At 57.7% G+C, this 15,788-nt stretch overlaps 8 non-coding genes across 8 annotated transcripts; all 8 read right to left on the bottom strand.

Moving 5' to 3' along the window:
- Positions 1-987: 987 nt before the first annotated feature.
- On the bottom strand, positions 988-1,106 carry LOC138394817 (5S ribosomal RNA). Its single transcript, XR_011235344.1, has one exon. It is a non-coding gene; the product is annotated as a 5S ribosomal RNA (ribosomal RNA).
- A 1,098-nt stretch (positions 1,107-2,204) lies between these two features.
- On the bottom strand, positions 2,205-2,323 carry LOC138394816 (5S ribosomal RNA). Its single transcript, XR_011235343.1, has one exon. It is a non-coding gene; the product is annotated as a 5S ribosomal RNA (ribosomal RNA).
- A 3,466-nt stretch (positions 2,324-5,789) lies between these two features.
- Positions 5,790-5,908, bottom strand: LOC138394856 (5S ribosomal RNA). Its single transcript, XR_011235381.1, has one exon. It is a non-coding gene; the product is annotated as a 5S ribosomal RNA (ribosomal RNA).
- A 1,084-nt stretch (positions 5,909-6,992) lies between these two features.
- On the bottom strand, positions 6,993-7,111 carry LOC138394815 (5S ribosomal RNA). Its single transcript, XR_011235342.1, has one exon. It is a non-coding gene; the product is annotated as a 5S ribosomal RNA (ribosomal RNA).
- Positions 7,112-8,195: 1,084 nt separating this feature from the next.
- On the bottom strand, positions 8,196-8,314 carry LOC138394814 (5S ribosomal RNA). The gene has a single exon (XR_011235341.1). It is a non-coding gene; the product is annotated as a 5S ribosomal RNA (ribosomal RNA).
- Positions 8,315-11,780: 3,466 nt separating this feature from the next.
- LOC138394855 (5S ribosomal RNA) lies at positions 11,781-11,899 on the bottom strand. The gene has a single exon (XR_011235380.1). It is a non-coding gene; the product is annotated as a 5S ribosomal RNA (ribosomal RNA).
- A 1,084-nt stretch (positions 11,900-12,983) lies between these two features.
- On the bottom strand, positions 12,984-13,102 carry LOC138394813 (5S ribosomal RNA). The gene has a single exon (XR_011235340.1). It is a non-coding gene; the product is annotated as a 5S ribosomal RNA (ribosomal RNA).
- Positions 13,103-14,186: 1,084 nt separating this feature from the next.
- LOC138394811 (5S ribosomal RNA) lies at positions 14,187-14,305 on the bottom strand. The gene has a single exon (XR_011235338.1). It is a non-coding gene; the product is annotated as a 5S ribosomal RNA (ribosomal RNA).
- Positions 14,306-15,788: the final 1,483 nt, after the last annotated feature.

The following is a 15,788-nucleotide window of genomic DNA, read 5'->3' as shown; positions in this document are numbered from 1 at the left end:
GACCACCTGTCCGTATCCGGGGCAGGCGGAGACTGACGGGTCTCGCGCGCATCCCCCCTCCCCCACCCAAACCGCGGACGCACCACCGTCCCGCAGCCCAAGGAGCAGACCCACGGGCAAGCGCGCAGGGACAGACTTCCACGCGTGGGGACGGAGGGCCAGAGCCGGAGAGTGCGCGCGAGAGGGCCCTCCGCCGCCCCACGCGAGGGCACGGTGGAGAGGGGCTTTGGGGCAGGGCCAGGACAAGGAGGCAGGGCCGTGTGCGCGGCTGGTCCTTCACCCCGAGGTCCTGAAGACGTGCAGTGTCCCCCCCACCCCGCCACCCCACTCCGTCTGGGGAGGACTGTTCTGCCTCGATTTCCCCTCAGGGCCTGCATGTGGCAGCAGCACCCGCGTGGGGGTGGGGGGCCCAGAGCCGGCTGTCCTGTTGCTCGGTGGGGCGGGGTTTGGGGGTGGGGCGTCTGGGTTTGGGTGCGTGTGCTCCGTGTGCTGTTGTGTGTCCTCTCTGCCCGGGCGGCCGGCCACTTGCCCTGTGCGGTGCGCCGGTGTGTCTCTCGGGAGCCCCGGCCCGAGGCCCGGGTGTGCGGCGGAGAGGAAGTCCACGGTGGGCTGGGGGTCCGGGGGCCCAGGGGACGGTTTGCGGCCGTGGACTGTCCCGCGCCGGGTGTAGGGATTGTCCCGGGGGGGCCGGGGGGTGGAGACCCAGCAGCACTTAGGGATCCCGCCGCCCGGCCCGGTGTGGGCCCAGGGCTGGGGCTCCGCTGCTGGGCGGAACGGAACGGCTGGGATGCTCCGCCGCTGCCGCCGCCTGGCGGTGGTGCTGCAGCCGGGGAGAGGAGAGGAAGCCTCCGGCGGGCGCAGCGGGCGGCGACCGGGGCCAAGGGCGGGCGCGGAGGGCGGAGGGCCGAGGGCGGAGGGACCGGCCCACCCCCAGCCCCACCCCCCGACCCCCGACAGGCCGGCGGGCGGGACAAAAGAAGAGGCAAAAGCCTACAGCACCCGGTATTCCCAGGCGGTCTCCCATCCAAGTACTAACCAGGCCCGACCCTGCTTAGCTTCCGAGATCAGACGAGATCGGGCGCGTTCAGGGTGGTATGGCCGTAGACGACGGCGGCCGCCCCCGGACGCCTCAAGAGGCCGAGCTGCTGCTACGCGTCCCTCCCTGCCCAGTCCGGTCCCTCCCGCCGCCCTGGCCCTTCGCTAGACCACCTGTCCGTATCCGGGGCAGGCGGAGACTGACGGGTCTCGCGCGCATCCCCCCTCCCCCACCCAAACCGCGGACGCACCACCGTCCCGCAGCCCAAGGAGCAGCCCCACGGGCAAGCGCGCAGGGACAGACTTCCACGCGTGGGGACGGAGGGCCAGAGCCGGAGAGTGCGCGCGAGAGGGCCCTCCGCCGCCCCACGCGAGGGCACGGTGGAGAGGGGCTTTGGGGCAGGGCCAGGACAAGGAGGCAGGGCCGTGTGCGCGGCTGGTCCTTCACCCCGAGGTCCTGAAGACGTGCAGTGTCCCCCCCACCCCGCCACCCCACTCCGTCTGGGGAGGACTGTTCTGCTTCGATTTCCCCTCAGGGCCTGCATGTGGCAGCAGCACCCGCGTGGGGGTGGGGGGCCCAGAGCCGGCTGTCCTGTTGCTCGGTGGGGCGGGGTTTGGGGGTGGGGCGTCTGGGTTTGGGTGCGTGTGCTCCGTGTGCTGTTGTGTGTCCTCTCTGCCCGGGCGGCCGGCCACTTGCCCTGTGCGGTGCGCCGGTGTGTCTCTCGGGAGCCCCGGCCCGAGGCCCGGGTGTGCGGCGGAGAGGAAGTCCACGGTGGGCTGGGGGTCCGGGGGCCCAGGGGACGGTTTGCGGCCGTGGACTGTCCCGCGCCGGGTGTAGGGATTGTCCCGGGGGGGCCGGGGGGTGGAGACCCAGCAGCACTTAGGGATCCCGCCGCCCGGCCCGGTGTGGGCCCAGGGCTGGGGCTCCGCTGCTGGGCGGAACGGAACGGCTGGGATGCTCCGCCGCTGCCGCCGCCTGGCGGTGGTGCTGCAGCCGGGGAGAGGAGAGGAAGCCTCCGGCGGGCGCAGCGGGCGGCGACCGGGGCCAAGGGCGGGCGCGGAGGGCGGAGGGCCGAGGGCCGAGGGCCGAGGGCGGAGGGACCGGCCCACCCCCAGCCCCACCCCCCGACCCCCGACAGGCCGGCGGGCGGGACAAAAGAAGAGGCAAAAGCCTACAGCACCCGGTATTCCCAGGCGGTCTCCCATCCAAGTACTAACCAGGCCCGACCCTGCTTAGCTTCCGAGATCAGACGAGATCGGGCGCGTTCAGGGTGGTATGGCCGTAGACGACCGTGGCCGTCCCCGGACGTCTCAAGAGGCCGAGCTGCTGCCACGGGGCCCTCCCGGCCCAGCGCCCCCTCCCAACCCCCGCCGCCCCCCCTCCTCCCGCGCAGTCCTGCAGCCCACTAGCCTTCAAAGCCTTGCTCAGTAGCTGCTACACGCACATCAAAGACTCAATACTTTTCCACAAACACATACACCAATGACAACAAAAATCAAAGACTCAAGATGACATCCATTGAAAGCACGGAGGACACAAACGGAGGACAGCGTGTGACTTAGCAGATTCTACACACTGCAGGAGCTGACATGAAGGCCCAGGGAAATATTCCAAAGGAGTGTGCCATGGCTCAGAGCTCCTCGGCATGAGCAGACTGGCTTCGGCTGACAGCAGCTCTTAGATTTTCACAGTGGAGCCAGAACAGTAGAAAGTTCCTTCCTCGCCTTTCCTACTTCATGCAGTACTAAGTAGTCCACGGTTATATGGTGAATGGATACGATTATTCTGTGGGATCATGCAAAGAAGAAATGCTGTTGGTGTCTTTGAGAACTGGGAATTTGGGGGTGAGAGAAAGAAGTGAAATCGATAAAGTAGCGTAAAAAAACTCTCAGTCTCAGATTGAATTTGGATTATCAGTGGACACTCAATGTGTTTTTCTTTAATTTTTTTTTTTTTATCCCCATGGAGGGTGCTGAGAAGTAGGTGCAAACTGAACAGTAGTGCATTTCACCAGCATCTAGATCGTGGTCTCCACAAACCATTGTTATTAAATGGTCCGAAGCCTTACCGGAGACACAGGCTGACTTCAAGTCCGGGGCAGGAAATGGACGCTTCTTCTGCCGGGAAGCGTGGATGCTCTGATATCCAACAGAACGAGGGTCATGTCAAAAGACACAGGAACCAGAATGAGTAGACTCCCGTCTGCCAAACACAGGACGGTTTGATCACCAGTAAGTATAATAATTGCAAGATATTGAAGCACATTAAATGTGTTTAAATCCACGACTAAACCCCTAACAATGCAAAAATAACTCGGGTCCCCCACTGTGGAGAGCGGGAGGAAACAAAGTGAAATGGTGACAACCGGGACTGCCCCCAACTGGTTGGGATGTATGGACACTCTTTCCAAAGACCTCTCAACCGAGCACAATGTATGTACTGTATTTGGACTGGATTCCAAGAAACTGAAATGAGTGTATGTGTGTCAGGGAAACGCAAACATTGAGGACTTGCTGTTCTCTCCAATACGGTTAGATTCTTAGATGGAATAATGTGGCTGCGGTTACATTTAAAAAGGAAAGAAAGCCTCTACCTTTGATAGAAACATATTGACTTTTTGTCGATGGAGGGATATCGTTAAGGGGATCATGAACTTAAGGTAGGAGGGGTATAAAAGAAACAAGATCTGACCAAGGGTTGATGATTTCTTGAGTCAGGGTAGTGAGTAGGTATTATATATTCTTTCTGTTTTTGTTTATATTTCAAATTTTCCATAACAAAAAGTTTCCAAAGATACCATAAACACGGTACAAAACAAGTTGCAAACAGGACAAGGGATCTGTAGCGCATACAATTGGCAAAATATCACTGCTACAGAATATCTATGTGTAATAGGCTTAATACGCGTTTGACACTGTATCCTCATTATTAATCAAGGAAACACAAAATAAAAAATGAAGCAAGATGTAGTTCCAAACTCACCAGATTGAGGAAACTTAAAACACTGATCACTGTGTTGGCTGGGAGGAGAACTCTTAACACGCACACTGCTGATATGGGAGGTGAAATTATAGAACCATTTGGAAAACAATGTAGCATAAATGGATATGAATGAACACTGGCATAATTTAGGAACAAGCATATTCTCTGAGTAGCACGTACCAGAGAGAAGATAGGGCACACGTGACCAGGAAACATCCAGAGTAATACTCACGGGAGCCCCGTGTACATGGACCTAGTCAAAGATCGGATAAAGATACTTTGATTGACTCGTGCAGTGCCATTCTATAGAAGTGCTGATGAACTGCAGCTTCCTGTGTAAGCAAGGCGTATTCCCCAAACAGAAGGTTTCCCCTGGAACACAAGTTAGCCAGAATGAATCCAGAATGGCTCCACATGTGTTATATAAACTGTGAAATTAACAAACTACCTCAATGAGATAGTCATGGAACAGAGAGCAAAAGCTTTAAAAGGAAAAGCCAGCAAAATGATGAGAGTCGAGATGGGATTTGTTTGGGAGAAGTGTTTTTTCGGTTCCATGCCTTCGGAAAAAGATACACAGCGGCTTCCGACATATGAATAAACTCCCATTTTTATAAGGCGAGTGGTAGAGAGTTTTGGTACAGTTAATTGGGTCTAATAGAATAAAACTAATAATTGCTATTATTGCTCTTTAACATATCCATTTCCCAAATTAAAAGAAAGAGAGAAAGAAACAGATTGTAAATTTCTAGTTATAAACCCTGTTTAAATTGCACTATTTATTAATTTGGGGGAAATGATTAGTTTGGGGACTCCGTGTCCATCTATCTAGGAATATAGTAGAGCCTCTCCATGGATTTGGGCCGTCATTGACGTTGTTACTAAGTTTTCCATCTAAGTTGGCACCTTTGTCCCGTAGGTGCTATGTAGATTTTCTGTGACTTTGCATGTTATCCTTTTTACAAATTGCCTTCAACATTGTGTATTTGCTAGGAAATAAGAAATATTGAAACTATCGATTGAATGTTGATTTCAGATAGAGCTATCTTGCTGGACTCACTTAGGATTTCGACAGGTCTCCCATGCATACTGGCAAACATTCTATTTTGAGAACCGTAGGAGGTGAGGAAAATGAAGAAGGTGATTTTCCTTTCCCGTATATTGTTAGTGTCTTCCCCTGTTTGAGTATATTTTTAGAGCGTCGCTTGCAGTATTGAACAGAAGAATTTCATATCAACACCCTGTTCTTGCTCGTGACTTTCCAAAGAATGTTTTTACTTCTTAATCCTTAAGAATATTTTCTAAAGATTTAGACTTTTGAAAAGTGTTTCTAGGTGTCTTCTCATCTGGATTCTTAAATTCCTTTCCCGTGAACGAATAGCCAACTGTTTAGATTCTATGCTTCTGCATATATGGATATGATCGAATTTTTCCTTTCCTAGGGTAACGTGGTCATGTACTTGGACAACTTTAGAATTTGTCCTGAATTCAGAGCCGGTCCGTCAGCAGTTCCGGAGGCCCGGACCTGGGGCAGGTGTCTGAGGGCCGACAGCCTCGGGGACTGAGCCTCCACATCTCAAATCTGACCCTCTCTCCAGGGGCCACGGGGCAGGATCCGGGCCTGCCGGGGCGGGGTGGGGGTGGGCGGGGGCGGGAGCCAGGACGGGCGTGGAGGGCGAAGGGCCCCCCCCCCTTTCCCAGCCGAGGTGGGCGGAGGAGCCCCCCCTTCCCAGCCCAGGGCGGGCGGGACAGAAAAAGAGGCAAAGCAAAAAGCCTACAGCACCCGGTATTCCCAGGCGGTCTCCCATCCAAGTACTAACCGGGCCCGACCCTGCTTAGCTTCCGAGATCAGACGAGATCGGGCGCGTTCAGGGTGGTATGGCCGTAGACGATGGCGGCCGCCCCCGGACGCCTCAAGAGGCCGAGCTGCTGCTACGCGTCCCTCCCTGCCCAGTCCGGTCCCTCCCGCCGCCCTGGCCCTTCGCTAGACCACCTGTCCGTATCCGGGGCAGGCGGAGACTGACGGGTCTCGCGCGCATCCCCCCTCCCCCACCCAAACCGCGGACGCACCACCGTCCCGCAGCCCAAGGAGCAGCCCCACGGGCAAGCGCGCAGGGACAGACTTCCACGCGTGGGGACGGAGGGCCAGAGCCGGAGAGTGCGCGCGAGAGGGCCCTCCGCCGCCCCACGCGAGGGCACGGTGGAGAGGGGCTTTGGGGCAGGGCCAGGACAAGGAGGCAGGGCCGTGTGCGCGGCTGGTCCTTCACCCCGAGGTCCTGAAGACGTGCAGTGTCCCCCCCACCCCGCCACCCCACTCCGTCTGGGGAGGACTGTTCTGCCTCGATTTCCCCTCAGGGCCTGCATGTGGCAGCAGCACCCGCGTGGGGGTGGGGGGCCCAGAGCCGGCTGTCCTGTTGCTCGGTGGGGCGGGGTTTGGGGGTGGGGCGTTTGGGTTTGGGTGCGTGTGCTCCGTGTGCTGTTGTGTGTCCTCTCTGCCCGGGCGGCCGGCCACTTGCCCTGTGCGGTGCGCCGGTGTGTCTCTCGGGAGCCCCGGCCCGAGGCCCGGGTGTGCGGCGGAGAGGAAGTCCACGGTGGGCTGGGGGTCCGGGGGCCCAGGGGACGGTTTGCGGCCGTGGACTGTCCCGCGCCGGGTGTAGGGATTGTCCCGGGGGGGCCGGGGGGTGGAGACCCAGCAGCACTTAGGGATCCCGCCGCCCGGCCCGGTGTGGGCCCAGGGCTGGGGCTCCGCTGCTGGGCGGAACGGAACGGCTGGGATGCTCCGCCGCTGCCGCCGCCTGGCGGTGGTGCTGCAGCCGGGGAGAGGAGAGGAAGCCTCCGGCGGGCGCAGCGGGCGGCGACCGGGGCCAAGGGCGGGCGCGGAGGGCGGAGGGCCGAGGGCGGAGGGACCGGCCCACCCCCAGCCCCACCCCCCGACCCCCGACAGGCCGGCGGGCGGGACAAAAGAAGAGGCAAAAGCCTACAGCACCCGGTATTCCCAGGCGGTCTCCCATCCAAGTACTAACCAGGCCCGACCCTGCTTAGCTTCCGAGATCAGACGAGATCGGGCGCGTTCAGGGTGGTATGGCCGTAGACGACGGCGGCCGCCCCCGGACGCCTCAAGAGGCCGAGCTGCTGCTACGCGTCCCTCCCTGCCCAGTCCGGTCCCTCCCGCCGCCCTGGCCCTTCGCTAGACCACCTGTCCGTATCCGGGGCAGGCGGAGACTGACGGGTCTCGCGCGCATCCCCCCTCCCCCACCCAAACCGCGGACGCACCACCGTCCCGCAGCCCAAGGAGCAGCCCCACGGGCAAGCGCGCAGGGACAGACTTCCACGCGTGGGGACGGAGGGCCAGAGCCGGAGAGTGCGCGCGAGAGGGCCCTCCGCCGCCCCACGCGAGGGCACGGTGGAGAGGGGCTTTGGGGCAGGGCCAGGACAAGGAGGCAGGGCCGTGTGCGCGGCTGGTCCTTCACCCCGAGGTCCTGAAGACGTGCAGTGTCCCCCCCACCCCGCCACCCCACTCCGTCTGGGGAGGACTGTTCTGCTTCGATTTCCCCTCAGGGCCTGCATGTGGCAGCAGCACCCGCGTGGGGGTGGGGGGCCCAGAGCCGGCTGTCCTGTTGCTCGGTGGGGCGGGGTTTGGGGGTGGGGCGTCTGGGTTTGGGTGCGTGTGCTCCGTGTGCTGTTGTGTGTCCTCTCTGCCCGGGCGGCCGGCCACTTGCCCTGTGCGGTGCGCCGGTGTGTCTCTCGGGAGCCCCGGCCCGAGGCCCGGGTGTGCGGCGGAGAGGAAGTCCACGGTGGGCTGGGGGTCCGGGGGCCCAGGGGACGGTTTGCGGCCGTGGACTGTCCCGCGCCGGGTGTAGGGATTGTCCCGGGGGGGCCGGGGGGTGGAGACCCAGCAGCACTTAGGGATCCCGCCGCCCGGCCCGGTGTGGGCCCAGGGCTGGGGCTCCGCTGCTGGGCGGAACGGAACGGCTGGGATGCTCCGCCGCTGCCGCCGCCTGGCGGTGGTGCTGCAGCCGGGGAGAGGAGAGGAAGCCTCCGGCGGGCGCAGCGGGCGGCGACCGGGGCCAAGGGCGGGCGCGGAGGGCGGAGGGCCGAGGGCGGAGGGACCGGCCCACCCCCAGCCCCACCCCCCGACCCCCGACAGGCCGGCGGGCGGGACAAAAGAAGAGGCAAAAGCCTACAGCACCCGGTATTCCCAGGCGGTCTCCCATCCAAGTACTAACCAGGCCCGACCCTGCTTAGCTTCCGAGATCAGACGAGATCGGGCGCGTTCAGGGTGGTATGGCCGTAGACGACCGTGGCCGTCCCCGGACGTCTCAAGAGGCCGAGCTGCTGCCACGGGGCCCTCCCGGCCCAGCGCCCCCTCCCAACCCCCGCCGCCCCCCCTCCTCCCGCGCAGTCCTGCAGCCCACTAGCCTTCAAAGCCTTGCTCAGTAGCTGCTACACGCACATCAAAGACTCAATACTTTTCCACAAACACATACACCAATGACAACAAAAATCAAAGACTCAAGATGACATCCATTGAAAGCACGGAGGACACAAACGGAGGACAGCGTGTGACTTAGCAGATTCTACACACTGCAGGAGCTGACATGAAGGCCCAGGGAAATATTCCAAAGGAGTGTGCCATGGCTCAGAGCTCCTCGGCATGAGCAGACTGGCTTCGGCTGACAGCAGCTCTTAGATTTTCACAGTGGAGCCAGAACAGTAGAAAGTTCCTTCCTCGCCTTTCCTACTTCATGCAGTACTAAGTAGTCCACGGTTATATGGTGAATGGATACGATTATTCTGTGGGATCATGCAAAGAAGAAATGCTGTTGGTGTCTTTGAGAACTGGGAATTTGGGGGTGAGAGAAAGAAGTGAAATCGATAAAGTAGCGTAAAAAAACTCTCAGTCTCAGATTGAATTTGGATTATCAGTGGACACTCAATGTGTTTTTCTTTAATTTTTTTTTTTTTATCCCCATGGAGGGTGCTGAGAAGTAGGTGCAAACTGAACAGTAGTGCATTTCACCAGCATCTAGATCGTGGTCTCCACAAACCATTGTTATTAAATGGTCCGAAGCCTTACCGGAGACACAGGCTGACTTCAAGTCCGGGGCAGGAAATGGACGCTTCTTCTGCCGGGAAGCGTGGATGCTCTGATATCCAACAGAACGAGGGTCATGTCAAAAGACACAGGAACCAGAATGAGTAGACTCCCGTCTGCCAAACACAGGACGGTTTGATCACCAGTAAGTATAATAATTGCAAGATATTGAAGCACATTAAATGTGTTTAAATCCACGACTAAACCCCTAACAATGCAAAAATAACTCGGGTCCCCCACTGTGGAGAGCGGGAGGAAACAAAGTGAAATGGTGACAACCGGGACTGCCCCCAACTGGTTGGGATGTATGGACACTCTTTCCAAAGACCTCTCAACCGAGCACAATGTATGTACTGTATTTGGACTGGATTCCAAGAAACTGAAATGAGTGTATGTGTGTCAGGGAAACGCAAACATTGAGGACTTGCTGTTCTCTCCAATACGGTTAGATTCTTAGATGGAATAATGTGGCTGCGGTTACATTTAAAAAGGAAAGAAAGCCTCTACCTTTGATAGAAACATATTGACTTTTTGTCGATGGAGGGATATCGTTAAGGGGATCATGAACTTAAGGTAGGAGGGGTATAAAAGAAACAAGATCTGACCAAGGGTTGATGATTTCTTGAGTCAGGGTAGTGAGTAGGTATTATATATTCTTTCTGTTTTTGTTTATATTTCAAATTTTCCATAACAAAAAGTTTCCAAAGATACCATAAACACGGTACAAAACAAGTTGCAAACAGGACAAGGGATCTGTAGCGCATACAATTGGCAAAATATCACTGCTACAGAATATCTATGTGTAATAGGCTTAATACGCGTTTGACACTGTATCCTCATTATTAATCAAGGAAACACAAAATAAAAAATGAAGCAAGATGTAGTTCCAAACTCACCAGATTGAGGAAACTTAAAACACTGATCACTGTGTTGGCTGGGAGGAGAACTCTTAACACGCACACTGCTGATATGGGAGGTGAAATTATAGAACCATTTGGAAAACAATGTAGCATAAATGGATATGAATGAACACTGGCATAATTTAGGAACAAGCATATTCTCTGAGTAGCACGTACCAGAGAGAAGATAGGGCACACGTGACCAGGAAACATCCAGAGTAATACTCACGGGAGCCCCGTGTACATGGACCTAGTCAAAGATCGGATAAAGATACTTTGATTGACTCGTGCAGTGCCATTCTATAGAAGTGCTGATGAACTGCAGCTTCCTGTGTAAGCAAGGCGTATTCCCCAAACAGAAGGTTTCCCCTGGAACACAAGTTAGCCAGAATGAATCCAGAATGGCTCCACATGTGTTATATAAACTGTGAAATTAACAAACTACCTCAATGAGATAGTCATGGAACAGAGAGCAAAAGCTTTAAAAGGAAAAGCCAGCAAAATGATGAGAGTCGAGATGGGATTTGTTTGGGAGAAGTGTTTTTTCGGTTCCATGCCTTCGGAAAAAGATACACAGCGGCTTCCGACATATGAATAAACTCCCATTTTTATAAGGCGAGTGGTAGAGAGTTTTGGTACAGTTAATTGGGTCTAATAGAATAAAACTAATAATTGCTATTATTGCTCTTTAACATATCCATTTCCCAAATTAAAAGAAAGAGAGAAAGAAACAGATTGTAAATTTCTAGTTATAAACCCTGTTTAAATTGCACTATTTATTAATTTGGGGGAAATGATTAGTTTGGGGACTCCGTGTCCATCTATCTAGGAATATAGTAGAGCCTCTCCATGGATTTGGGCCGTCATTGACGTTGTTACTAAGTTTTCCATCTAAGTTGGCACCTTTGTCCCGTAGGTGCTATGTAGATTTTCTGTGACTTTGCATGTTATCCTTTTTACAAATTGCCTTCAACATTGTGTATTTGCTAGGAAATAAGAAATATTGAAACTATCGATTGAATGTTGATTTCAGATAGAGCTATCTTGCTGGACTCACTTAGGATTTCGACAGGTCTCCCATGCATACTGGCAAACATTCTATTTTGAGAACCGTAGGAGGTGAGGAAAATGAAGAAGGTGATTTTCCTTTCCCGTATATTGTTAGTGTCTTCCCCTGTTTGAGTATATTTTTAGAGCGTCGCTTGCAGTATTGAACAGAAGAATTTCATATCAACACCCTGTTCTTGCTCGTGACTTTCCAAAGAATGTTTTTACTTCTTAATCCTTAAGAATATTTTCTAAAGATTTAGACTTTTGAAAAGTGTTTCTAGGTGTCTTCTCATCTGGATTCTTAAATTCCTTTCCCGTGAACGAATAGCCAACTGTTTAGATTCTATGCTTCTGCATATATGGATATGATCGAATTTTTCCTTTCCTAGGGTAACGTGGTCATGTACTTGGACAACTTTAGAATTTGTCCTGAATTCAGAGCCGGTCCGTCAGCAGTTCCGGAGGCCCGGACCTGGGGCAGGTGTCTGAGGGCCGACAGCCTCGGGGACTGAGCCTCCACATCTCAAATCTGACCCTCTCTCCAGGGGCCACGGGGCAGGATCCGGGCCTGCCGGGGCGGGGTGGGGGTGGGCGGGGGCGGGAGCCAGGACGGGCGTGGAGGGCGAAGGGCCCCCCCCCCTTTCCCAGCCGAGGTGGGCGGAGGAGCCCCCCCTTCCCAGCCCAGGGCGGGCGGGACAGAAAAAGAGGCAAAGCAAAAAGCCTACAGCACCCGGTATTCCCAGGCGGTCTCCCATCCAAGTACTAACCGGGCCCGACCCTGCTTAGCTTCCGAGATCAGACGAGATCGGGCGCGTTCAGGGTGGTATGGCCGTAGACGATGGCGGCCGCCCCCGGACGCCTCAAGAGGCCGAGCTGCTGCTACGCGTCCCTCCCTGCCCAGTCCGGTCCCTCCCGCCGCCCTGGCCCTTCGCTAGACCACCTGTCCGTATCCGGGGCAGGCGGAGACTGACGGGTCTCGCGCGCATCCCCCCTCCCCCACCCAAACCGCGGACGCACCACCGTCCCGCAGCCCAAGGAGCAGCCCCACGGGCAAGCGCGCAGGGACAGACTTCCACGCGTGGGGACGGAGGGCCAGAGCCGGAGAGTGCGCGCGAGAGGGCCCTCCGCCGCCCCACGCGAGGGCACGGTGGAGAGGGGCTTTGGGGCAGGGCCAGGACAAGGAGGCAGGGCCGTGTGCGCGGCTGGTCCTTCACCCCGAGGTCCTGAAGACGTGCAGTGTCCCCCCCACCCCGCCACCCCACTCCGTCTGGGGAGGACTGTTCTGCCTCGATTTCCCCTCAGGGCCTGCATGTGGCAGCAGCACCCGCGTGGGGGTGGGGGGCCCAGAGCCGGCTGTCCTGTTGCTCGGTGGGGCGGGGTTTGGGGGTGGGGCGTTTGGGTTTGGGTGCGTGTGCTCCGTGTGCTGTTGTGTGTCCTCTCTGCCCGGGCGGCCGGCCACTTGCCCTGTGCGGTGCGCCGGTGTGTCTCTCGGGAGCCCCGGCCCGAGGCCCGGGTGTGCGGCGGAGAGGAAGTCCACGGTGGGCTGGGGGTCCGGGGGCCCAGGGGACGGTTTGCGGCCGTGGACTGTCCCGCGCCGGGTGTAGGGATTGTCCCGGGGGGGCCGGGGGGTGGAGACCCAGCAGCACTTAGGGATCCCGCCGCCCGGCCCGGTGTGGGCCCAGGGCTGGGGCTCCGCTGCTGGGCGGAACGGAACGGCTGGGATGCTCCGCCGCTGCCGCCGCCTGGCGGTGGTGCTGCAGCCGGGGAGAGGAGAGGAAGCCTCCGGCGGGCGCAGCGGGCGGCGACCGGGGCCAAGGGCGGGCGCGGAGGGCGGAGGGCCGAGGGCGGAGGGACCGGCCCACCCCCAGCCCCACCCCCCGACCCCCGACAGGCCGGCGGGCGGGACAAAAGAAGAGGCAAAAGCCTACAGCACCCGGTATTCCCAGGCGGTCTCCCATCCAAGTACTAACCAGGCCCGACCCTGCTTAGCTTCCGAGATCAGACGAGATCGGGCGCGTTCAGGGTGGTATGGCCGTAGACGACGGCGGCCGCCCCCGGACGCCTCAAGAGGCCGAGCTGCTGCTACGCGTCCCTCCCTGCCCAGTCCGGTCCCTCCCGCCGCCCTGGCCCTTCGCTAGACCACCTGTCCGTATCCGGGGCAGGCGGAGACTGACGGGTCTCGCGCGCATCCCCCCTCCCCCACCCAAACCGCGGACGCACCACCGTCCCGCAGCCCAAGGAGCAGCCCCACGGGCAAGCGCGCAGGGACAGACTTCCACGCGTGGGGACGGAGGGCCAGAGCCGGAGAGTGCGCGCGAGAGGGCCCTCCGCCGCCCCACGCGAGGGCACGGTGGAGAGGGGCTTTGGGGCAGGGCCAGGACAAGGAGGCAGGGCCGTGTGCGCGGCTGGTCCTTCACCCCGAGGTCCTGAAGACGTGCAGTGTCCCCCCCACCCCGCCACCCCACTCCGTCTGGGGAGGACTGTTCTGCTTCGATTTCCCCTCAGGGCCTGCATGTGGCAGCAGCACCCGCGTGGGGGTGGGGGGCCCAGAGCCGGCTGTCCTGTTGCTCGGTGGGGCGGGGTTTGGGGGTGGGGCGTCTGGGTTTGGGTGCGTGTGCTCCGTGTGCTGTTGTGTGTCCTCTCTGCCCGGGCGGCCGGCCACTTGCCCTGTGCGGTGCGCCGGTGTGTCTCTCGGGAGCCCCGGCCCGAGGCCCGGGTGTGCGGCGGAGAGGAAGTCCACGGTGGGCTGGGGGTCCGGGGGCCCAGGGGACGGTTTGCGGCCGTGGACTGTCCCGCGCCGGGTGTAGGGATTGTCCCGGGGGGGCCGGGGGGTGGAGACCCAGCAGCACTTAGGGATCCCGCCGCCCGGCCCGGTGTGGGCCCAGGGCTGGGGCTCCGCTGCTGGGCGGAACGGAACGGCTGGGATGCTCCGCCGCTGCCGCCGCCTGGCGGTGGTGCTGCAGCCGGGGAGAGGAGAGGAAGCCTCCGGCGGGCGCAGCGGGCGGCGACCGGGGCCAAGGGCGGGCGCGGAGGGCGGAGGGCCGAGGGCGGAGGGACCGGCCCACCCCCAGCCCCACCCCCCGACCCCCGACAGGCCGGCGGGCGGGACAAAAGAAGAGGCAAAAGCCTACAGCACCCGGTATTCCCAGGCGGTCTCCCATCCAAGTACTAACCAGGCCCGACCCTGCTTAGCTTCCGAGATCAGACGAGATCGGGCGCGTTCAGGGTGGTATGGCCGTAGACGACCGTGGCCGTCCCCGGACGTCTCAAGAGGCCGAGCTGCTGCCACGGGGCCCTCCCGGCCCAGCGCCCCCTCCCAACCCCCGCCGCCCCCCCTCCTCCCGCGCAGTCCTGCAGCCCACTAGCCTTCAAAGCCTTGCTCAGTAGCTGCTACACGCACATCAAAGACTCAATACTTTTCCACAAACACATACACCAATGACAACAAAAATCAAAGACTCAAGATGACATCCATTGAAAGCACGGAGGACACAAACGGAGGACAGCGTGTGACTTAGCAGATTCTACACACTGCAGGAGCTGACATGAAGGCCCAGGGAAATATTCCAAAGGAGTGTGCCATGGCTCAGAGCTCCTCGGCATGAGCAGACTGGCTTCGGCTGACAGCAGCTCTTAGATTTTCACAGTGGAGCCAGAACAGTAGAAAGTTCCTTCCTCGCCTTTCCTACTTCATGCAGTACTAAGTAGTCCACGGTTATATGGTGAATGGATACGATTATTCTGTGGGATCATGCAAAGAAGAAATGCTGTTGGTGTCTTTGAGAACTGGGAATTTGGGGGTGAGAGAAAGAAGTGAAATCGATAAAGTAGCGTAAAAAAACTCTCAGTCTCAGATTGAATTTGGATTATCAGTGGACACTCAATGTGTTTTTCTTTAATTTTTTTTTTTTTATCCCCATGGAGGGTGCTGAGAAGTAGGTGCAAACTGAACAGTAGTGCATTTCACCAGCATCTAGATCGTGGTCTCCACAAACCATTGTTATTAAATGGTCCGAAGCCTTACCGGAGACACAGGCTGACTTCAAGTCCGGGGCAGGAAATGGACGCTTCTTCTGCCGGGAAGCGTGGATGCTCTGATATCCAACAGAACGAGGGTCATGTCAAAAGACACAGGAACCAGAATGAGTAGACTCCCGTCTGCCAAACACAGGACGGTTTGATCACCAGTAAGTATAATAATTGCAAGATATTGAAGCACATTAAATGTGTTTAAATCCACGACTAAACCCCTAACAATGCAAAAATAACTCGGGTCCCCCACTGTGGAGAGCGGGAGGAAACAAAGTGAAATGGTGACAACCGGGACTGCCCCCAACTGGTTGGGATGTATGGACACTCTTTCCAAAGACCTCTCAACCGAGCACAATGTATGTACTGTATTTGGACTGGATTCCAAGAAACTGAAATGAGTGTATGTGTGTCAGGGAAACGCAAACATTGAGGACTTGCTGTTCTCTCCAATACGGTTAGATTCTTAGATGGAATAATGTGGCTGCGGTTACATTTAAAAAGGAAAGAAAGCCTCTACCTTTGATAGAAACATATTGACTTTTTGTCGATGGAGGGATATCGTTAAGGGGATCATGAACTTAAGGTAGGAGGGGTATAAAAGAAACAAGATCTGACCAAGGGTTGATGATTTCTTGAGTCAGGGTAGTGAGTAGGTATTATATATTCTTTCTGTTTTTGTTTATATTTCAAATTT

This window comes from Eulemur rufifrons, chromosome 14, assembly GCF_041146395.1.
Source record: "Eulemur rufifrons isolate Redbay chromosome 14, OSU_ERuf_1, whole genome shotgun sequence".
Taxonomy (NCBI): domain Eukaryota; kingdom Metazoa; phylum Chordata; class Mammalia; order Primates; family Lemuridae; genus Eulemur; species Eulemur rufifrons.
Note: the sequence above shows the minus strand (reverse complement) of the source record. Positions and strands in the feature narration are given on the sequence as shown.